The 24,171-nt window shown below is 40.1% G+C and overlaps 1 protein-coding gene across 3 annotated transcripts in view; it reads left to right on the top strand.

Moving 5' to 3' along the window:
* The window catches only part of CTNNA2 (catenin alpha 2), a 765,838-nt gene that overhangs the window by 373,413 nt on the left and 368,254 nt on the right, over positions 1 to 24,171 (top strand). The gene's annotated exons all lie outside the window — the stretch shown is intronic.

The raw sequence follows: 24,171 nt of genomic DNA, 5'->3' as shown, positions 1-24,171 counted from the left end.
GCCCTGACACTGTTGCTGTAACTTGTATCCTCAGCTCAGATGGTGCACACCTACATCTAGCTAGTGAAACACATAGGCAGCAATGGGCTTTTGTCCACCAAACCACATATATAAGACCAAGTGTGATTCAACAGCAGAGTTTCACCTATGGATGATGAAGATAGGGCAGACTCCCCCCTTTTCCCCTCCCCCTCCCCTTTTCGCCCTTCCTCCTTGAAGGGATTCATTCAGACAGGACAGCATGCTTGGCTAATTCCCTTCAGAGGGAGGCAGGATCTTTCTTCCTTAGTTCTAATAACAGATCAGGACTGATCTCTCAGCAGTTAGCATAGTAGACAAACAGTAATTTTATTTGTAAGCTTTGAAGGAGAAACAGTGGGCATGCTGTGAAACTGACTAAAGATTTGTTAGTTTCACACAGCTGCTGCTTGGCATTTGGGTTATTTAGAAAACTGGCACTGCATTGACTTTTCACTCTTTTGTGTTTTGATGGTTATCTTTGAAACCATAAATTATTAATATCCCCCCCCTTTTTTTTTTTTCTTGTTTAAGCTAAGACTCTGCAGACATTGATAGCATTCATCTGGGAAGCTTCGTACTCACCCTGGAGATGCAGATTCCTTAAGCCCTGGATGTGTAAATATGAATATCATTTTATTCAACCCGTTCTTATAGGCGTTCTTGCAGGGAGGATAATATGATGAGAAACTATTTTAATTAAGACACTTATTCAAATGTGATACAAGCTGGCTGAGGTAGAAAACGTTATTTTAATTTAGATTGTTGGCCAAGTGGATTCTGGATGGGACTTGATGCACTTGTGGTCAATTTAGTATGACAAATCCTTTCTTTGTTATGTGGGGTATCATAACAAGCCTTACCGAGGCTGAAGCATAAAATTAGCAAGAAAAAAAGGAGGTGAGGAAATGTGCTAATAAGAGAAGTGTCTCATCTTGGTGTTGAAGAGGAGGGTGTTTCAGATACACTGTGCAGCGCAAGTAACCTCTAACTGTGGAGTATCACAAGGAGAGGATAAAGAAGTCACCAGGACAGTGATGAGCTGGCTGATATATAGTCAAATGTTGAAGTGAACCATGTTAAAATGAAATGCAATAGAAAATTAAAGATCAGCTAGGCAAATAAAACAATGCATTACCAACCAGATAAGGTCTCACTTCCTGGAAGAATTAAAAAAAAAAAAAAAGCCTGCTGCAATATTTTGGACCTCCTAATGTTTAGAGCAGGGTTTAAGAGTAAATAAGGAAAGGGTAAATAGCAACCATTGATATGGGAAAGACATTAAAGCAGGACTAAGAATTTTGCAGTAATGGGATCAGATTTAAGGAGTCGTGTGGACAAGGTTTCAGAGGAGGAGCTAGACAAAGTGAAAAACAAGGGAAGTCTGAGAGAAAAATCATTTTGGAGTCATGGATAAGTATGAAGACTTGCAAAAAGAAGGCTTCAGATGCAAAACTTATTAGTAAAAAAATGAAGCAAATTATATTCCATGTCATCAAGAAGCGTGGAAAGTGTAATTGTTTTCTGTTGCATGTTGTGGAGACATGAAATGACACAGAACAAACTGAACAGACAGGGAATATTTATACGAAATGGCTTAGTAATGTGAAAGTGAAGCTACTGTGCCGTGTATCCCTTTAAAAGCGCAGAGCAGGAGGAGAGTGGGAACAGAAATAGAACATGATTAATCTTTAACGGTAAACTTTTTGCTTGTCATTCTGAAACTTTTGAAGAGCAGTTCTGTGTCAGATGTGGAGTTTGAAAAAAATACATTAAAAATCTTGCTTTTCAGTCTGAAAGCTTTGAAGAAGGCACGTGAATCTAGTCACTTCTGCATAATTTTCTGATCATAAGAAAACTCTAGTTGTCTCTGTCTGGCATAAATATGGGCAAAATTGATCTGATTTTCTCATCTCACAGACTGATTATTCCAGAACCTAAATGGGAAATACCATGGACAGTCTAAATTGTAGATAGAAAAAATTCAAGAAAAATTCACTGGTTTGAGTTTGGAATGAATGTTTGAAAGGCCAGTATAGTCTGTGTTTTATTATGAACTTTTTGCTAGTGCGCCATCTTTGGAGTTTCCCTAGTGGGAGAAACTTAGCAGCAGTCAGAGTGTCATGACTTCTAAGCCTTCTCAGCCTGTTGTAAAATGATTTGGTGATCTTGCATCAAAATAACATCAGAACACAACTCAATGTCATTGTCGCCCAAACCAGTTTGCTTCGCAAGAGAACACTTCAGGGATATGGGATCATCCAGGTGAATGCCAGAAATCTGGGGTGGCTGGCAATCCTGCACTTCAGTGATTTGAGAACTGAAAAGGTTTTAGTGGAGAGTACACATGTCCCTGAGTCTTCCTTGCTCACTCTTGTTAAAAATCCCTTCTTAATGTGTGGAAAAAGTCTTGCAAACACCCAATAGAACAATGATCTGATTTTGTAACCCTTGCAAAGAGTAGTTCTCTTTCTGTAATTAGTTATATAGAGGTCAGTGGGGCTACTTATGTGAGTTTTATTCATGCTATCAGGCCCAGATTGTATTTTTTCCAGGGTGTTTACCTTTGTTCATTTGATTGCAAAGATTTCTTTAATCTCTTTCAGGTAATGATCATTACAGTGATAATGGTAAATAAAGCATCCTCAAACAGAAATGTGAGTTTTCAGTTGAAAGTATCCCTTTAATACTGAAGTTTTTAGTTTGGCTTTTTTATATTCTGCAGATCACCTTGAATAGTAAGATTTTTTCTATAATGCTTAGGTCATAATTGACCATTTCTCATGATGGCAAATATCAAGAATAATAAACAAAGGCCAATGCCATATCTCTCTGTGGTAAAGTAAGTTTGGATCTAATTGTAGAACTGTCTATCTTAATGACACCTACTCAGCTATGGTCAGAGGAGACTATGAGAAAACAGTGACTTGGTACACTTCCTGAGGAAACCTGGGGGACGTGTAACAGAAATGAAACACATAACGGTAGGTGTGAGTCAAAAGAAATTGAACTGCCTGCTGCATTGTCAACTAATATGAAAGGCTAAGGGTTGCTGTTGGACTCTGAATAAAATGAATTCCAGCCTGCTCTCTGTTTCGCTTCACACATTGCTATGTATTTCAGAAAGTTGGCTACTGTGTTGAAGCAGTGTTCGCCCAACCAAACATATTGTGCAATCTACCTTGCTTACTTCAAAATGGCACAAATTTATCACAGCCATTGCTAAGCTCTAGATTCATGGATATATACTTAAGCTCTTAGGCTAAACCATAGATGGAACTTTAAAGTTCTGAAAATGTCTGTAGTCTCGGCTGGAGTTGCGAGAAACTAATTGAACAAAGTGTGCAACTAGAATAGCCACAGCGTGTTCTGCGGCCCGGGGGCGTGTGGTGGGAGTGTGAAGAGAAGGTTTAGAATGGTTGCACCTCTCTATTTCAGCAAGAGAGCTGCAGGAGATGGATTGGGAAGAGAAGTCTGTGAGGGGACAACCGATTGTCATACAGCAGCAAAGTTGTTTGAAAAGCTACTTCATACAGTGGTATATTTGGGGATTCATTTGTGGTGCAACTCTTTTTTTCTTTCTGTAATTCTTTTACAGAGGAGTCTACTTGCTGTATCGTTAATACCTCAAAGCGTTGTGTGACGCAAGGGAGGAAAATAAATTCTGTAGTACAGATATATCTTAAAACATATACCCTCATACAAACAGCCATTCAAATGCCTTTATTTGCTTCCTCCTGCATCCAAGACTGTATAGTCACACCTAGCGTCCTCACAGCAGCCTAGCTGTAGCAAGCTACTGCATCTCTGCTCCCATAAGGGATGCGTCCACTCCACCTTCTCCATCAAAGAAAGGGGAAGTATTTAGAAGGGAGGCATTAAATGCCCTCTTGAAGGTTCATATGATTTTCTTAACTCAATAAAAGCACATGAGAGACAGACTATGAACAAGGGCTACAGGACTTGGGAAGGCAAAGGAATTTAACTCTATTTAATTCTGGGCCTGAGGTGATAGGCTTTAAACAGGGAGCAGTAACACCAAACTACGTTTTTTTGAAGGATCGAGGGAAGAAGGGGTGGGGGGGCGCTAGGGATGGTGGTTCATTCTTTCCATCGTTCCTTTCCCCTATACTGTTGAGTGAGATGCAGAGCCTAGTTCTTTTAGTTTCCTTCTCCCTTGCTTTGCGTTGTCTGGAAAAGGCACATTTTTTTGTGACCGTAATCGGTTTGTTCAGCATTCCCTGTTGTATATTGGCATGTGTAATAATTTTGGGATCAGACCAAATTCTTGTAACCAAACCTGTCAACTCCTCCAAAGACTCGAGGCTCCAACGAGCCAGATGCTCATCACATGTTCTGCCACAATAGCCATTCATGTTTGATAGTTGGTAGCTTTCACTTTTCGCTCTGGTGATGATCATGTAGAAAGCGCAGGATTCTTCATACTTGCAAACATTCTTGAAGTTAGCAAATTAAACAGTGATGTGGGAATAATCATATAGGATGGATGGAACTGAGAGATAAAATGGGATTTCAAAACCACATTATCTATCAGCTCCGTTGAGTGTTTGTGGCTTCAGTTGTCATCCTGGATAAAACCAGCATTATAAATAAGATAATTATGTAAAACATATTTGTTACAGAACACATGATTTTACAAATATAGTGTGTGTGTATTTAATTAATTAGGATTTTTCTTTACTATTCTTCCTGTAAAGCAAGGTGCTCGTTTTCCTTCTGCAATAGGACCAGGAGTGCAAATGTACAGGCCTGTGTGGGAATCAAAAAATAATCTGCATGACTGAAAATAAGATAAAATATATAACAATTTTATAATAGTAAAGCCTTTTATCTTGGATTCTTCTAGAGTCAGAAGTGAGTACTCCGTCCCTTCAGGAGCTGGCAATCTCTCTTTCCCAACAGGATAAAGCTCCCATTCCGAGTCCTGTACAGATGCAGGATATCAGATTCTAAAATTTTACCATCCTTATCTATAGAAAACCTATTACTGAGCTATGTCTGGATTGTGCCCCTGATTGGGCCGATGTAATTTGGGGATGCTAGGAGGAAATCCACATTTTTGTGGGGGCAGGGGAAGAAGAAATATTTCAGTGGCAACTGGATTTAAAAAAAATAACAACTTTTTGAAACTTCTCAGAGGTTTGGAATCTTGGAGTAAGATGGGTTAATGAGCACAAGATGGGAGACACTTAAGCCTGGTCTACACTAGGCGTTTAAATCGGTTTTAGGAGCGTAAAACCGATTTAACGCCACAACCGTCCACAGTAGGAGGCACCTTATATCGATTTTAAAGGTATTACCATATCGGATTAGGGTTAGTGTGGCCGCTGATCGACGGTATTGGCCTCCGGGGGGTATCCCACAGTGCACCACTGACCGCTCTGGACCGCAATCTGAACTCGGATGCAGTGGCCAGGTAGACAGGAAAAGCCCCGCGAACTTTTGAATATTTCCTGTTTGACAGTTAAAAATCAAAATAAAGAAAGAGCTCCCGCATGGACCATGCGGACGTGATCGCTGTAAGGGCAGGCAAATCTGTTCTATCAGCGCTCCGTTACAGAAGACAAAATTCAAAATCATTTTTTTTAAATCTCCAGACAGAGCTCCAAATGCTTCTAGGGTCAAACACCATGTCCGCGGTGGGTCAGGGCATAGCTCGGCAATTTTTGCCGGTTTATGCAAATTCGGAATAGTCCCGTAGTGTAGACGTACCCTTAGAGGTGCCTGATAAATTCACTTATTGCATGGCTCTGCCTTTTATCATCTCCACATAAGTTGTGTGTGTGTGTGTGTAAGTACGTGTGCACGCGCACACACACACACACAAGGCTTGCACTATAAACTTACTTTGGTATAACTATGTTTAAAAGAGAAGTAGATAAATTCATTGAGGTTAAGTCCATTAATGGCTATTAGCCAGGATGGGTAAGGAATGGTGTCCCTAGCCTCTGTTTGTCAGAGGGTGGAGATGGATGACAGGAAAGAGATCACTTGATCATTACCTGTTAGGTTCACTCCCTCTGGGGTACCTGGCATTGGCTACTGTCGGTAGACAGGATACTGGGCTGAATGGACCTTTGGTCTGACCCAGTATGGCCATTCTTATGTTATGTTACGTTGCTCAGGGGTGTGAAAAATCCACACCCCTGACTGATGCAGTTACACCAACTCAGCCCCCCAGTGTAGACAGTGCTATATCGATGGGAGGACTTCTTAATTGACATAGCTACCGCCTTTGCCGAGTGGATTAATGACTCTGATGGGAGGAATGTGTACTCTGAAAATACCAACTAAAACAGCCAAAAATCTTGGTAAACTTCAAACCTCTTGTTCTTCTTAATGTAAAACAGAAAATGTGGTTCTGATATCTGTATTTCAGAATCTTTTAACACAAATGGCCTTAAAATGCTGCTTTTGTTTGCAAAGTCACACTCCTATGTGAGAGAGAAAGAGAGTTAAGAGGTAGGCGCTGGACACATTTATTATCTGCAGTGGTTATTGCACTAGGAGGAGGTGTTTGGTTCATGCATATTGATGCATTCTGAGGTGCATGGGTGTTGCCTTTTAGCCTATTCTAGTGCTTGATTTACATGATAATGTTTTAGAATCTACTGTAATAGAAGGCACTGCTACATTTCCAAAATAGCAAATTAGGCTCATGGCCAGCTGCAGAGACTTTGAAAGTACAGAACATTCTTGTTCATCATGGTATATGTTGACATAAACCCAAGTACACTCAGGATGAATTTAGCTTTTTAATCCGCCCCCCAATTATTTCTGTGCATGTTTTTTGGACATAACGTGTTATGTTGCACCCTAACTCTGATAACCAAATATGACCTTTTGGGCCCATGATTTTGGGGACCTAGAAAAGTCACACCAAACCTCCACTTTTGTTCTTAATAATAATAATAATAATAATAATAATTAATAAATTAATAATTAAAATCTAGCTTCCTCCCCGCTGGTGAATATAAATATAAACCAGTTGCTAGGGTTGAGAGTTTGTCACAATTTTTTCTTAAAGAGCCCAGGTGGCTTGCTATGCTCCCTTTGCCAGCCACCCACACAAAATCAGCACACGCCCGCACACACACACATACCCATGTACATGTACACAATCAGTCTGACTTGGGGACCTATGAAACCTACAGAAACAGGTCGTTTGTGTTTATTTGTTGTTTTTGCTTTTTTTGTGGGTTTTTTTTGGGGGGGGGGAGAGGGAGAAGACCCTAACCATCTTTCAGTCTTGGAAGCATGGCCACTTCAGCTGCCAGTAAAGTGCATCTTGCAGAAGGCTGCTTAAAACTAGCAATTCTTCCTGTTGAGCAGACTGTCTAATCTCTGGCTACAGTGGTGAACTGCTTAACAGCATGAGAGACAACATGATCTGATGGACTCTGTGGGATTTGGAGCATGGGTTTGTACATTCTCATCCCTGCTCTGCCACGGACTCCTTCCATGATCATGGTCAAGTCACTCCCTGCCTCAGTTCCCTGTCTTTAAAATGGAATAATAACTTTCTTCATTAACTAAGCTTCTTCTTAACTCTGGGCAACTGTCCTTGGCAAGCTTTAGTAGAAGTTGTTAGCTATGCATGGACAAGTTGCTAATCCTCTGCCCCCATGTTTTATATCAGTTACGCTAATGCTCCTCAATAGCCTCAGGCTGGTGACATGCACAGTGGTGATATGCCCAAATACATTTGTTAGTCTCTAAGGTGCCACAAGGACTCCTCGTTCTTTTTGCTGATACAGACGAACACGGCTACCACTCTGAAACATGCACAGTGGTGTAATCATGGCTAACAAGAGAAACTTGTGCCCTTTTTGGGCGATTGTGGCAAAACATTATTTTGCAGGCCCAACCAAAAATGCAAACCACATCTTGGGGACACAAAAGTAAGTTAAAGAAGAGGAAGTATTGTGCTTGATGTCCAGTTCTGACAATGGCAGACACTAGCACTGTATCTCTGATTTCAGCACTTAGAATATCACCATGTATGATGAGGGAAATTCTTGCCTATCGGCCATGATACTTTGGTTATGTCCCATTACAATTATTACTGTGCTTTTTTCCTCCTACTGATATACCTCTTGCTTTCTTCACCTGAGTCCAAACATAGTGGCAAGATTTCTCATGTAGGTCACATTTTCCCATTGCTATTTTATTTGAGTTATGGTTTCTGAACCGCACTGAGTTTTAGCATTTTGTGCTCTTTAAAATAGAGGTGTACATTGAAAATTACTTGTTTGAAATGAGATTCTATAATTTGGAATTTTAAAGGGCCCAGAAGAATGCAATTATATGTGTATAATTGGAGTTAAATTTGCAGTCACAATTACAATGCCTCAGTTTTTAACTTTCCATATTTAACACAGCAACTCTGGAGCCCATTAATTTTTCCATAATTTTATCAGGTTTTTTGTTTTATCATTAAAAAAAGTCTGACATTTCCTATTTTTCTTTTAAAGATACAAGGCTCCAGAAACAGTAAGTCCATATTTTGCGCACATGCATTTTGAGAACATCTTAGGGATAAGACAATTTTAGACTTCAGCATAAGAATTATTCCCCCTTCTTCATCATAACAATTTTAGCTCCCCAAAGAGAAGCCAAATGAACTGTTGCATTCTCCTAGCTACTACTACGAGATATACCAATCTCCTAGAACTGGAAGGGACCTTGAAAGGTCATCTAATCCAGCCCCTGCCTTCACTAGCAGGACCAAGTACTGATTTTTGCCCCAGATCCCTAAGTGGCCCCCTCAAGGATTAAACTCACAACCCTGGGTTTAGCAGGCCAATGCTCGAACCACTGAGCTATCCCTCCCCTTTCAACTGCTCTTCAACATTGCCCAGCCTGCCTTTTTGGATCCCCCGCTCTACTTCTACCGCTCTATACGTCTACCTTCTTCATGCTAGGAAGGCAGGTTGGACACCAAGGGCAATGGATGGAGGAACATGGCTGTACAGCAGGAGAAATGGGACTATATGGGAAGACAGAGGGCTGGGGGTAGCAGGCAGGAGGAGAAGCAGGATTGTGAAGGGGCTTGAGGTCAGTTTCTAACCACGGACATGTCAGCACTTGCCGCTGTCAGTTGTGCTGGCAGAACTAGGGCAGCAGTGCTATGTGAAACCATTCATGGAGCACAGAGCACTGGAATGGGTTACCCAGGGAGGTGGTAGAATCTCCATCCTTAGAGGTTTTTTTAAGATCAGGCTTGACAAAGCCCTGGCTGGGATGATTTAGTTGGGGATTGGTCCTGCTTTGAGAAGGGGGTTGGACTAGATGACCTCCTGAGGTCCTTTCCAGCCCTGATATTCTATGATTTTATGATTCCTTTGGAACACAAGGCTTCTATTGTGAGGCTCCCAGAGCTGGATGACATCAATATAATTCCATCTGCACCCCATTTACAATTATATATTTTTAAAAGCTTATATTATCACCATCCTCGGGTGCATCCCATGTGTTCAAGTCTGTTCCTTGTCTCTCTCAAATCTCCTTGGGGTAGAAACAATGTCTATTGCACTGCAGAGCACAAAATGGGAAATTAACATATAACGAATATTAATTCACCAGGGAACAATCTTGAACTGTCAAGGAATATACTAGATGACTGACTGCATCTTTTCCATCTCTTTTCTTCATGATTCTTTATCCGAGCTTCTTATTCCTATGAAATATTTTCATGTAACTGCACAGTGTGTACAGTCGCCTATCGAGGCAGAGACCTGACTGCACAAGGAATGATATAATAATAATAAATTTACAAATGCCAGGGCTCCGCACTTACCATTTGCAATAAATAGGAGCACAAGCTTTGGAATGTGCTTAGTTCACAGAGGGGGATGAATGTGAGATTCCTGGCATTGAACTGTATCCAGGCACCAGCGGAGCAGGTGATTTATAACAAATCTGAACTGGGGAAGAAATGGAAAGGAAGGAAGGAAAATACCAAAGGAAGTTGAATTTTCAGGTGGTGAATTCCAAAGTTATTGATGGCATGGTGAAGGGGGTGTAGCACTTTGAAAATCTGAAAGCATTTTAATACCAAAGTAATATGACACCGACACTTCTTCCCCTTTTGCTTTTTATTCACCCTCTTTGCTCTCTTTTTCCTTCATTGGGTCAGGTGGTTCAGCTCTCTTCTATTGGTCCCCAAATATGCAGTACTAGTGCTGATTTTCCCTAAGGACTCTATCTCATCTCTAAAAAAAGAACAGGAGTACTTGTGGCACCTTAGAGACTAACCCTGTTCTTTTTGTGGATACTGACTAACACAGCTGCTACTCTGAAACCTATTTCATCTCTGTGACTGATAGGGTGCTGCTCCTACCTGGAATCTTGTTCCCCCTCCCACCTTGTCTTTATTCTCTCTGCCAGTCCTGTCCTTTCATGTTTTTTCCCCCCTTTTCTTTTCTGATGTGTATTTGAGTTGTCTCTGGTCTAAAACTCTGTGAATCTATGAATAGGATGGTACATAGGACAATCCTAATTGCCCAGTGTGTGTGTGTGTGTGTGTGTGTGTATAGAGATAGAGATGGATAGATAGATATGAATAGTGTGACATGAAATGTTAGAACATTGTAATCTCAAATGATACTGAAAGAACACATTATGTAAAATTGCACAAATAGAACGAGACTTTAAAATAACTCCCTACCCGATATGTTCTTGTGGAAAATACTGCCTCAGGATGACAGACTTGTCATATTAATGTGAAACGTATCCATTTGCCCGTTTAAGGGAATGCATTTCTGTGAATCTTTTTTTGGGGGGGGGAGCAGCAGAAAGTTAATAACTCACTGAAGATATGTGAGTGAGAAATGTTTACTCTTGCCAACAAAGTGAAATGGTCACCACTAAAAAGAGGGTAAGCCAGTAGTTATCATACACATGAGAGATACTGCATTTAAACCCTATATTTGGAGAATATTTTTACATATTTAGGGTTTTTTGTTTGTTTCTATATATTGGAAATAACTGGGCTATCTCAGATACTGCTGCATGCCACCTCCAAGTTAATGCTGATTTCATTTCTCTCTCTCACCCTCCTTTTAAGGTCATTTAAACAATCAACACTGTATTAAGAATGTGCCAAAAGACTGTTTCTTGTATCTTAACATCCTCCTTCCAGACTTAGCCTGTTTTTAGTTTTTAATTGGCTCTGAATAATAATAAATGCATCAATGTGTTTTCACGCTGTTTTCTTTTCTTCACAAAAATCAGCATGTTACTTTGCTGTAAGGGCCTGTGTGCTGTGCAGCACAATGGAACCAAAACACCCCAAATTCCTCAGCAATGCTAATTCATTCTGTCTCTGTGAAATATTCTCCATCCTCACCCACCCACCAGAACACACAACTATAGTTCTTTATGGAAAATTAATATTGATATGCCATTCTTCTATGATTTGTTTTCAGCAGTGATTTTCCTTCCCCCCGCCCCTCATTGTGCTTTCAATGGGGCCCAGCGCCCCTCCTTGGGCCTTGGCTCCTGCAATGTTCTCCAGGTACTTTCCCTCAGAACTTCTTTCCTCCTTCCTATGTACTTGGGAAGCGCAGAGCTTGGAGGCAGCTTCACTGTGGTTCAGCAAAGAGGCTGATGCTTATAAACCAAGCCTTTCTGAGCTTTGTCCTCTCCCAAGATGGAGCCTCCTTTGATTGGTCAATCTGCTAACAAACGCAATCAGTGTTGCCAACTGTTGCAGTTTTATCACAACTCTTTACAGTATTTGGTATTTTTCTTAAAACCCCAGCTCCTGACAATTGACATGACCATCTCAATTTTCATTTTCCTCAAAAGTAAGTTTCTAGCTCCATGACTGTAGAGAAAAGCTTGAAAACATGGCCTTTAAAGGCTCTAAATCCAGAAGGCAAATAAAAAGAATGAGAAAATGTATTTCTAAAATCTCACTTAACTTAATCTCATGATTTTAAGTGCCTGGCTCATGATGTGTGAAATTGGTGGTTGGCAATATTGGACAATGTTTGGCCAGTTTTCATGATTTTCAACTTGTACAGACAGGAGCCTGATTTTGATCTCATTGTCTGCTCTGTTTGACAAGGTTACCTCTAGTTACGCCATTTAAAAATGTTCCTCCTTCCTGATACTATTAATGGAACCCTCCTCTCAGTTGTTACTCCAAGCTGGAGCTCTGCTCACCCTATCTTATTTAAGTGTGAAGCAGAAGTAATGAATGCACCATGATCAGATGACACAGAAGGGAGAGGACTGGCCGTGCAACAGTAACCTGGGTAGTAATCATCTAAAGGCAACAGTATGAGGAGACTGTTCTTGCAGCAGAGAAGAAACACAACTCTATTAGATTGAATGAAAAGGTGGTTATTAATGGGACTGCTAAATACACATTTTTGTCTAGCTTCCAGCCTGACTGATACGGACTTCAGTGCCTAGTTTCACCACATAGGGTCTCTGTGCAGGAAATCCTGATTTATTCATGGAATCATAGAATATCAGGGTTGGAAGGGACCTCAGGAGATCACCTAGTCCAACCCCCTGCTCAAACCAGGACCAATCCCCAGATAGATTTTTGCCCCAAATCCCTAAATGGTTTGAACTCACAACTGTGGGTTTAGCAGGCCAATGCTCAAACCACTGAGGTATCCCTCCCCACCCCATGGAACTGCTGACTGCAGAAAAGGAGACGGGAATCTCAAAAAAGTATGTGGCGTGGGGGTAAGAAAAGAGCAAGAGGGCAAGAGATGGACATAGAATCTGAAGAGGGAATGGTGGAGATAAGAGAAGAGGAGGGGAGCCAGCTATAAGTAGTAGAGAACTGCCAAGAATATATCAAAGGTCAGAATGTAGCTTGAACATAACTCAGGAGAAGAGGTGGAGCTTTGAGAAAGGAGCCAGAGGAGTGATATGCACATGGGAGAACTTTGTTCAGTTTTTTCAGTCTGGAAGTTGACAATCCTAATCCTGCACAGGAGATTCAGCAGAACATAATTTCCCTGGTGAGTTTTTTTTTTTTAAGTGACGGACTATTTAAAACAATCCACTTTACTATTTTATGTGATGGAGCAAACTGTGAAATAGATTACTGCTTTATGGATTTCTATGACTTCAGCAACAGAGTAGAAGGGACGTCAAACTTAAAGAAAAACAACAGTTGCGGAAGGCAGGCGCAGCTGGGCCAAATTTGTGAGTGGCATTGCAACCTGGCGCATGGGATTGCAGCATCATTCACTCAAATTTGGACTGACTGGCCCCCTGTCATCATGATGGAGGGGTGGCTGAATCAAACCTGAGTGGTGCTGTGACTCCGGAGGTCACAGCAGTCAATCCCATGCATCTGAGGTCACCGTACAACACTTGGAAACATTTTGGAGACCTAAGTTTGGGTCGTGACCCACAGGTTGAGAAATCCTGCCTTAGATAAAACACTGAACTTCACGGAGTCTCTTTTTCCAACTGTAAAATATAACTAATAATCTCTTCAGTCTAATATGGGTGTTTTTATTAGGCTTAAGTAATGAATGTTTGTAAAGAACTTTTATATTTTCAGAAGAAAGTTGGTATGTAATGTAAAGTGTGTATATTTAAAATGGTTAACACACAAAATATTAAAATATAACACATTAAAGCAAAAAACAAAACAAAACCCAAACCTGTGTTAAACGAGTAAGATGGCAACTTGATGTACAATCTGCCTGTCTGACCAAAGAATGGCACTGATTTTATTGTTTCAGAATGGCTATCCTGTCAGTTAAGAAATTAGAAAGAACTGTGCTCCTCTAAATGAAAGGTTGGGAGATCCTGAGAGTTGCCACTAGAGCCGGTGATGTGAAGTTACAGGTTTTATCAGTATATATCTTGCAAGTCCATTGACTTCGCTGGAACCACAAGAAGTGTATATCAGGACATAGATTAGTTCACTAACAGACTTTTTTTTTTTTTTAAGCTAGATGAAGGCTTTTCCTAATGGCTAAGATGACCATAGCTAATCAGTCACCTCAATGAGGTTAGTTAGAACATACGCATGTTCAACATTTGAAATATACTACATGATGATATTGCAGCTTTTGTAGTAATGTGCAGGTGTTTGAAATTCTGTGTGGTTCACTGAAAGTAGCTTGTTTCCTCCAATTGCTGACAAGGTTAATTCTGTAAAATGTGGAGAGATGAAACAGTAATTCCAGTCTTTCTGCAAATAACTCTTGTACTTCAGTAAAAGACATGCATGCGCTTCCTTTCCGGAAAATATTTATTTGCCAGCAGAAAAAGATCATTTGGACTGTTTCCTTTCCTGCCTAAAATTCTTCCCTGTTTTTGAAAGTGGTAGAGGAATGGAAAATGAGATAAAACTGAGGTTGCACACTGATACACAGCTGGAGGTGTAGAACTAGCCTGTCGGAGCTGTGAAAAGAAAAAAGAATTAGCAATTTCACTTGAAAAAAATATATATAATTCGGTTTAAATTATGGTTTGTTTGTTTTTTTTTAAAAAAAACTACGAATGTTGCTTTATTTCTCATTCAAATAGCAGCTTGTTCTTAAGGTTCTGAATCAGAAGATGTAGGCAGTTTCAACTCCCACTTCAGGATACACCCAGTGCTGGCACTGCAATGCAGTAATAGTGAATCATGGAAATTAGAGATGGAGATGACCTCCAGAGAATCATTACCTTCCTACAGTATATTCTCTAGTGCTTTATTTAGTTGAGAGACAGCTTTATTGCTAAAGACATGGCCTTTTGGAATAAAGTTTGCATCTGTCTGTCTCTTGTGGCCAGGAATATAAGAACAGCGAAATTGGATCAGATCATCAGTGGTCCATCTAGTCCAGTATCCCTTTTTCTGCCAGTGGCCAATATCAGCCAATTTCAATTATCCCAATTTTTTTGTTTGTTTTTGTTTTGTTTTTAACTTTTTATGAAGCAACTATTACTGACCACTATTAGAGACAAAGTACTGGACTAGGTGGACCTTGCGTCTAACAGAATATCACAATGCCTGTGCACCAAACAATGTAATGCATGTTCTACATTTAAAATGACTTCACTCAAATTACATCAGGGTTGAATTTGATTCCTGCAGCACAGGCACAAGGGCAAAATCATTTCCCCAGCCTGAATAACATGGCTGGGTATGGACACTACATGGGGGAAAGGAGAAGAAATCTTTCCACCAGACAACAGTGCACCTACTCCAGCTAAGAAGATGGTGTAACCTCCAGAGCCATAGAGCTCTCTTGATGGCATCAAGGATGCACTGTGGCTTGGAAGCTACACAAGCCCCTCAGTTTAGAACAGTGGCATGACTGCTTTCCTCTTCCTCTGTGAAATAAATTGTACTGTATATGTTCAAAAACACATGCATTAGTCTGCTTCTTCGTTTTACATTGCTGCATCCTTAAAAATGGTGAATAGGATGTATGTATGATATAGATCACACACACACTAGTTTTGGGCTTAATCCTTCAGGCTTTATTCATCTGAAGTCAATGGGGCTACTCACAGGAGTCAGGACTGGAGTTCAGGCCATTAGAAAAATAAAAGAACAAAGGAAACAGCATTTGATGAGAAGGCAGACTTGAAGTGAGTCTATTTGTGTGTTTTGACGTCTGAAAGGCCAATCACTTCAAAGGCATTGTAGCCAGAAATATAACTTGTAACTCTGAAATATTAATGAAAGCCACAGAAATTTGTTTGGATGAAGTAAAAGGTGAGTGCTATCATGCATAGTCTTCAGATATCTAACTGCACTGGCTACTTTTCAGTGGAGAAGTTTCCATGACTGACTTTCATTTGTTCATAATAAAACAGATCATGGTAAAAAATAAACTGCATTATCCTTTTAAAAAGAGTGAATGTGGTAAACTATTTATTTTTATCAGAGGGGTAGCCGTGTTAGTCTGGATCTGTAAAAAGCAACAAAGAGTCCTGTGGCACCTTATAGACAGATGTATTGGAGCATGAGCTTTCGTGAGTGAATGTCATGTGTCTGACGAAGTGGGTATTCACTCACGAAAACTCATGCTCCAATATATCTGTTAGTCTATAAGGTGCCACAGGACTCTTTGTTGCTATTTATTTTTATATATTTTGATCCCAATTTTGTCTAATAAGCTTAAATAATGAGTCTAAAATTCATTATTATTGTAAGGCAAGTCTTGTGTTTGTATGGAGATAAACAGGCACTAGAGGCAAATGTGAGAATTCCTGATTATAGAATCCTAAAATACCTGAAAATATAGAATCTCCAAATACTGAAAGACACATGAATAACTTCCATGTATTCAGTGTCTGCAAACAAAGAAATACTAATGTATTGCTCTGGGCTCAACTGTCTCTGAACCTCCATAATGTTGTTTAGCTGGTGCAGATATGCTGCACTTGAGGGTGTTCCTGACATGGTTTTGTCGCTGAGAGAGATTTAACTGTCAGAACTGCTGACAGTTAAATCTATTTCATGTACATTTCTGGGAGGTCCAGTAAGGATCCATTGTAATGTTGAATGTGCAGATTGTGAGGATTAGGTGTGAAAGGCAATAAAAATGAGACACAGCATGGTCTGCGTACAGTTCATTAGGAAACTCTGGTATCATTTTTCCCCCTGCTGTTGAATGGCAGCTCTGCAAACGATGCAGTGAGATGTAGTAAATTATTGATTCCACATGTGTATTATTGACTAGAGAGGCCTTGCTTGAAAGCAAACAGTAGTCAACTTGGTAAAGAACTGCAGTGTCAAAAAAACTTGATTTTATTTGTTAAAATTTAAAGCAATTAAGGTTCTTCACCCAATACCCTAAGCCAGTGGTTTGGTTTGGCTCTTGAACTGTGTCATGTTTATTGAATGGAAGAAAATGTTTGAAAAAGTTTGTGTTTTGCATTGCAATTATGCCCCAGAAGTATCACTACTGTAAGTTAAGTTACTATTGTAAGTCCGTTTTGCCCACGATGCAGAAGGCTTCCAGTTTGGGGTTCCTTACTAAATATGAGATGTGAACATCATGCGGCTATTCCAGCAATCAAAATATTAAACACAATGAATGTGCTCTGGGCCATGGCAGGAGCACAGACAGAGCATATGGCTCCACCTGCTCTTTTCTTTTTAACCGCAAGTGGCCCTCCAAGGGTGAGCAATTTGTTTGTGCACATCCGAGAGGTTCCTGGGCAGACTTAACCCCAGAACAATTACAGCAAGGTTTGTAGTAGTGCTGGCTTCCCAACAATGGCTCGCCAGTGTCTGTCACCCCTGACCTTTGACTCTAAGGAAATGTCTTAAAAGTATTTAAATATCAGCCTGCTTAATGTAACCGAACTATCTGCTGACCATAATGGGCAGGTGCAGGAGTGTTAGGATAAGTGTGTTTCCTAGGACATATTGTCTCACTGTCTCCTTGTACTCCCTCAACTGTCTGTTTTCATCTGTGCTCTCTTGTCTTATCCTTAGATCATGAGCTCTTTGGGGCAGGGCAAATCTTTTTGTTCTCTGCACAATGAGTTCTGTACCATGACAAGGGTTCCTAGGCCAGTAATACTAAGGCTGAGGCTCACAAGTGGCTTTAAAGTGCCTCCTGCAGCACTTTGCAGCACCTATTAATACATTGTGATTTAATTATTAACCAATCACGATGCTTTTATTGTGTTATTAACCAGTTATAGTTGATAAAATCACAAACTTGGTCAGTCATTTTGCTGTGAAAAAAAAATATAATGCACTAAATATTTCCACTGTCATACAGTTTAAGTATGAATCTATAGTACTATAGTAATGAAACAGTGAATTCACATGACTGTGGCTCTTTTGGCTCCTGAAACACTGAGGTCTGAGTATCACTGTCTTACAAATAAGGACAATAATAACATTCTGTATCAGGATGGTGCAGAGAAGGTCACGGATGTGGGGATCACCCTCTTGCCACATTACAGCTGCTGTATGCTTCTGAATGCGGTAGACACACTAACAAACTGGGGTCTTTACTATGGCCCCTAATCCACAGGAAATGTCATTCTGGGGACTGTGTTGTGCTGGATGATGGGGACAATAAATCACTTCTTGGCTCCCTCTTGAACATGAGGAATGATTCCTGCCCTGTTACTTCACAAGCACATCTGTGGGTGATTCTGTTTTCCCTTCTTCACCCTCAAGGGACCAGTGTAGCACAGGGCAGGAGCTAGTCCATTCTGTAAATTAATGCTGGAGCTATAATGAAAGCCATGTTTGTTTTAGATTTGCATAGTTAATCTGCAGACAAATGTGCTATTTTCAAGATGTATTCAGGTAACCATAGAATCATAGAAATGTATGTTTGGAATTGATGGGGATACCAAGTATATTCCAGAACTTAACTATCCTTATAGTTAGAAAGTTTTTCCTAATATCTAACCTAAATCTCTCTTGCTGCAGATCAAGCCCATTACTTCTTTTCCTACCTTCAGTGCACATGGACAACAAAAGAGCACAGCCATCTTTATAACAGCCCTTAACATACCCGAAGACTGTTATCAGGTCTCCGCCCCCTTGAGTCTTCTTTTCTCAAGATTGAATATGGCTAGTTTTTTTAATCTTGCCACATAAAATCAGGTATTCCATATCTCTCATCATGTTTTGTTTGTTTCTTTTGGACTCTCTTGAATTTATTCACATCTTTCCTAAAGTGTGGTTCTCAGAATTAGATATAGTACTGAGCGCTGAACAGAGTGGCACAGTTACATCTCATATCTTCCATATGACACGTCTGTTAAAACAACCCAGAATGATGATAGCCTTTTTTGCAAGTGCATCACATTGTTGACTCATATTCCATTTTTGTTTGAGGTGTTGTCACCATGATGTTTCCAGGATATTAGAGAGAGAAGGCCGGTGAGGGAATATCTTTTACGGGACCAGTTCTCTAATTTGTCAAGGTTGTTTTGAATTCAAATACTGTCCTCTGCAGGGCTTGCAACCATTCCCAGTGTGGTATTACCGACAAATTTTATAAGAATACTCTCCACTCAATTATCCAAGTAATTAATGAAGCTACCTCAGACCCAGGACCAACCCCGGTGGAACCCCACTAGATATTCCCTCCCACTTTGACAGAGAATCATTGATAACTACTCTTTGAGTACAAGTATCAGGGGTATCCGTGTTAGTCTGTATCTTCAAAAACAACAAGGAGTCCGGTGAGACCTTAAAGACTAAAAGATTTATTTGGGCATAAGCTTTCGTGGGTAAAAAAACACTTCTTCAGTGCACTCCATGCATCTGAAGAAGTGTTTTTTACCCACGAAAGCTTATTCCCAAATAAATCTGTTAGTCTTTAAGGTGCCACTGGACTCCTTGTTGTCTTTGAACAGTCGTGCACCCACGTTATAGTAATAACATCTAGACTATACTTCCCTGTAGTGTTAAAAATGAGGATTCCCAAACATTTAGTTGTGCAATATTTGTATTTTATTTTTAACATTTTCATAAGTGCACTATCAAGACTCCAGGGCATTATTCTGTATGGCCCTTATCCCACAAAAACTGGACCATGATGTAGATAAGACAGGAACATAGTAGTGAAATTCATAGGCCCTGATACCGCCTATGACTTTGACTGCTGTAATACCATCTTATCTGTCCTACATATCCTAAGTTGTGCAATATATGAAAACAGAAGCAGGAATACAAGGTAAAATCTCACTTCAAAATAATGTCATGGTTTATGCTGTAAAGTGTCCATCAAAGCCAATACGATGCTAGATTTCAGCAATGGTTTTGTGTATTAAGTTGTATGCCAAATTCTGGCAAATAGACATCAAGGTATAAATTTTAAAAAGACATTGTTGACTCTGTTACCAGTATACCTGCAGCTAAATTCAGCACTTCCATTATGAGTCCTTGCTGTTTAGGGGTTTATAATACAGTTGTGAAATATCACTCTAGGATAAAATGTATCATGTAAAGTCTTGGCAAGCGAACACATTTTGCCTTTCATTAAGCTCAATTTGTTTGGGGGCAGAAATCATAGCTGTTTACTACCCTGTTAAAACTTAAAAATGTTTTTTTTCTTAGCGTTTTGTTTGTTTTAACAATGCAATATTTCGTGCTCTTGGTTAATAGGACCCTGTGGATTTTCCTTCAAGAATGCATTTGTCATAAAGAGTGCCAGATTGACAGCCCTGGAAAATTACCACCTTTGTCCACAGAACAGATAAAGCAATGTAGGCAGCAGCAGTAAAAGTTTCTCTATATTACTCAGCCAGCGTGCTTCAAGTTTGTTCAGGAGGTGCACCTCTGTGTATGGAAAGGTTACTCAGGCATAACTCTGAGGCAAGGAATATTTTCTTTTTCCTTTAACTTAAAATGGCTAGTTCACAATACTTAAAAAACGACTCCTGTGGCTAATTTTTGCTATAGACAGACATGTCCTAATGGTGGTGGTTCATACTGTGGATATCATAAAATTACTTAGAGTCCATTCTGATCCTTCTTTCCCCGTTTTACATCTGTGTAACTCCATTGTCTTTAATTGAGTTATTTCTGACTGATGACAAGCATGAATAAGTTCTGAGTTGGGCCCCAAGTTTTCCTTCCAAATCTAGATTTTTTCCTTTATTTTTGAGGAAATTCCGTGAGTGAGACCTAAGGTGCCTAGTTGTCCTTTGAAAATACCCAGCATTTTTGCTGTTGCTCAGAAAGACTATGAAGTCTTCTAGGATAGGACTGAAATGAAAGTGATATGAGACAAATACTAATCATTTCACTAATACATGGAGTTTTAAGTATGATTTAAAGCTTTACAAGCTATTGGGTAATGGTTCTTCTTGCCTGGGGGGATCAAAATGGTAACTGTTATGGATTTATATGGAAGAAGAGTCAATTATCCTAATTTTAGAGTGTTGGTAAGTATGTATTCATGTATGAGACCAGAACTGTTCCTTCTGAGAACGCCAGGCTAAATTATGTGTGTTATATTATTTCTCATCTGCTAGAAATATTAAGCATCTTTAATTTCTAACAGGACATCAACAAAGGATTACATTTTAGTTGGGGCTTGGTTCTGCTTTGAGCAGGGGGTTGGACTAGATGACCTCCTAAGGTCCCTTCCAACCCTGACATTCTATGATTCTATGAAAACCAAGATTATCAGAATTAAGGCCTCTCCTAACCTTCCGTCTTGAAAGTAATGGGCAGGTTTATCCATATAATTCCAATTCTCGTCAAAAGGAATTGGATCATGAAACCTCAGACAATGCTTTGCAGATATAGAGGCAAGTCTCTGAGTCATCTGTTTGTTCCTAGATATCTACTACAGACAACATTATGGACACATGCCCTTTTTCAGCTGGTCTATTTTATAAAACCATCCAAGGCAAGAAAAGCTTGGGCAATCTCTTAAAAGTCCTAGGGCCAAATTCATCATGAGGTCAACAGAGAAACACAAGAAATGAAATTATTGGAAACACAACAGTTTGGTAGCATTCTGAAACATATTGGCTGTTGTTTTAATTGCATGAGAACTTTAATGAGCAAAGTAAGATTTATGTACAATCCCAGTGTTTTACCCCATTAGATTGACAGCATCTCATTTCACTGTTATATTTACTTTTTTTCCCCTTGTAAGTTCTGCAGTAGTAGGGGAATGCAATTGATATGCAGTCAAATTGCTCTTGACAGAGGGATTTTGAAAGCTTTTAGAGTGGATGTAAAAGGGGAAGTTTTGTCTTCTTAGAGTCCACTTAGCTCATTTATCTGCATTAAGTGTCTAACAGTTACACTGAACAGAGATGACATTTTAAATAAGAGTAAGTGCTGCTTAGCTTTTTAATGTCATTCTTGGGAGCTGCAGAGTTGAAGGGTTTTTTTCTTGTTTTTTTTTTCTGGTTACATGTATCACTCCATATGGTTTAAACTCATGGCACTTTAGATTTATGAAAAATAAAACAGTATCTCCATTCTAAATAGCTGGCTTTCTATTTTTCATGTTGCATTATGAGGAAGGTAGTCTTCATGTTTCAGCATTCAGAGTGAAAGTACCATATCTCTGTGCAGCTGGTTTGGATGTGGATATTTAACTGTCCTGCACTGTGATAATATTACAGCAAAACCATTTCCCCCTAATTACTTCCTCCATATAACTGTCTTGCTGACCTAGAACTGGACATGAGATTAGACCATCATATAAGTTTAAAGTGTTGGTAACACCAATCTCATTTTGGGTATTCTGTGCTTTACAGAAAAGGCTCATAAGTCTAGACTTGCAGAAGGGAGATATAGATATATAAACTATAAGACTGAATTTCCAAGTTCTACTGAATGTCCTTACACACTCTGAGGATGTGGTGCTCAAGCTTCTGCTTCAGGCTCCAGGCCCCTGTCTCCACCTCTCCTCTGGTTCACAGCCAACATGGAACCTGTAACAGCAGGGTTAAAGTAATCACCACAGCAAATGAAAGGAGGACCTGGGCTCCCCAGCTTGCTTATCTGTACAAAAGTAGTTGAATCAGCAGCCTGAGCCATCCGACAGTTGTAGCCTGATTTGGGGAGGGTTAGTAGGGACAGTGGAATGTATCCACTAAATTTAGTTTTAATTAATAATTAATTTTCTAATTAATTAGTAATATTAATAATAATTAATATATATTAATAATATGGGTATGGCTCGCCAATATGTGTGATCAGAAGATAAAGTTCGTCTTGAATCAGGCTTCACAGAATTTATACAAGGAGATTGGGGTATCTGACAGGAAATTACACTGAGACAGAACTAGTCAATCAAGACCTTTTATTTAAAATCAATAAAACAAGAAGTAAATGTAAAATGTTAAAAGCAGTATGAGATTACAAAGTTACAAATATCACAGTTCTAAATGCACTCTGTAGCAAATAGGGTGTTGTTCACACCTTTGATAGAGGAAGTTATGAAGAAACTGGTTATAAGTTAAACCCTTTATAGTTTAGATGCTTTAGCAGAAATAAGAATTATTTCATACTTACAACTTTGAAAAGAAATAACACCACGATTTATCAGTAGTTTGACAGCTTTCGTAGATGTAGGCAGGGTGAGGCGATGGAGAATAGAAAGATGTATCGCCTGTCTAATGGTGGATTGTTACCCTTTTTATAGGGAGAAATCCTTCCTCCTATGCCCAAATTTGCCTTTCCCCCATGGAAAGGTGAGGGTACCTGTTTTCATAGGCTGACCTTTTATGTGCGTATGGATGACAGATATGTACACATCTGCGGGTGTATGTGTGAAATTTGTGGGCAGAAAAACCCCACTTTTCACCCTATCTAGGTGAAAGGTTAGCAGACATTTAAAAGGTCCCTAGACATTTTGCGTAGGTTTGTATCCTATTATTACTTTTCTGAGTAAGGGTCTTAAAGGTTGCTTTCAGCGTCACGGAGGAAATTGGCCAGGATGTCTGGCCTAGAAGTTTCTAGGTATCTTGCATTACAGCTATTGCAAATAATTCTATTAATCTATGCAGCCTACACACTTTTATCAAAAAGACATTTTATACAGACCAACAGATTAATCCTCAGGGCTACACAGTGTCTCTCTATTTCTCCTCCTCTTGGTGTGAGTGCGTGACAGAACCACCCTGCCCACCATTTCTAGATTTCACACTTCTCCCTTCTCTGGACTCTGCACCACCATTCCCCCCCGGATTTCATTAAAGAAGGCAAGAGAAAGGTTGTTGGGTCCCTGTTTTGTGACCTCATAGTGGCTTTCCTCCCTCCCACCTTGTGTTTGGTGTTTTAAATCTGAATTTCCAGATCTGAGCCTTGACTCCTTATTCCCCTACACTGGTGCCTTGGAATGAGCAGAGTGAGGGAATGCTCCCTTAGACTGCCTAGCTGACCACACAATATAAATGTAATCAGTGATAAGCTGCCAAAATATTAACAACAGGTTCCCTCCTCCTCACCCCATGAGGGGGTCATGCCCCCCCGGGGGGTCATGCCCCATCCAACCTCTCATGTTCCTTGATGCCCCCCTGGGACCCCTGACCCATCCAGCCCCCTTCCCTGTCCCCTGACTGCCCCCTGCTGCCCCATCCAACCCCTCCTCTCATTCCTGATGGCCCCCCGGGACCACTGCCCCATCCAACCACCCCTTCTCTCTGTCCCTGACTGCCCCCCCAGAACCCTTGCCCCCATTCAATCCCCCTGTTCCCTGC

This window comes from Mauremys mutica, chromosome 5 (assembly GCF_020497125.1).
Source record: "Mauremys mutica isolate MM-2020 ecotype Southern chromosome 5, ASM2049712v1, whole genome shotgun sequence".
NCBI classification, from domain to species: Eukaryota; Metazoa; Chordata; order Testudines; family Geoemydidae; genus Mauremys; species Mauremys mutica.
Note: the sequence above shows the minus strand (reverse complement) of the source record. Positions and strands in the feature narration are given on the sequence as shown.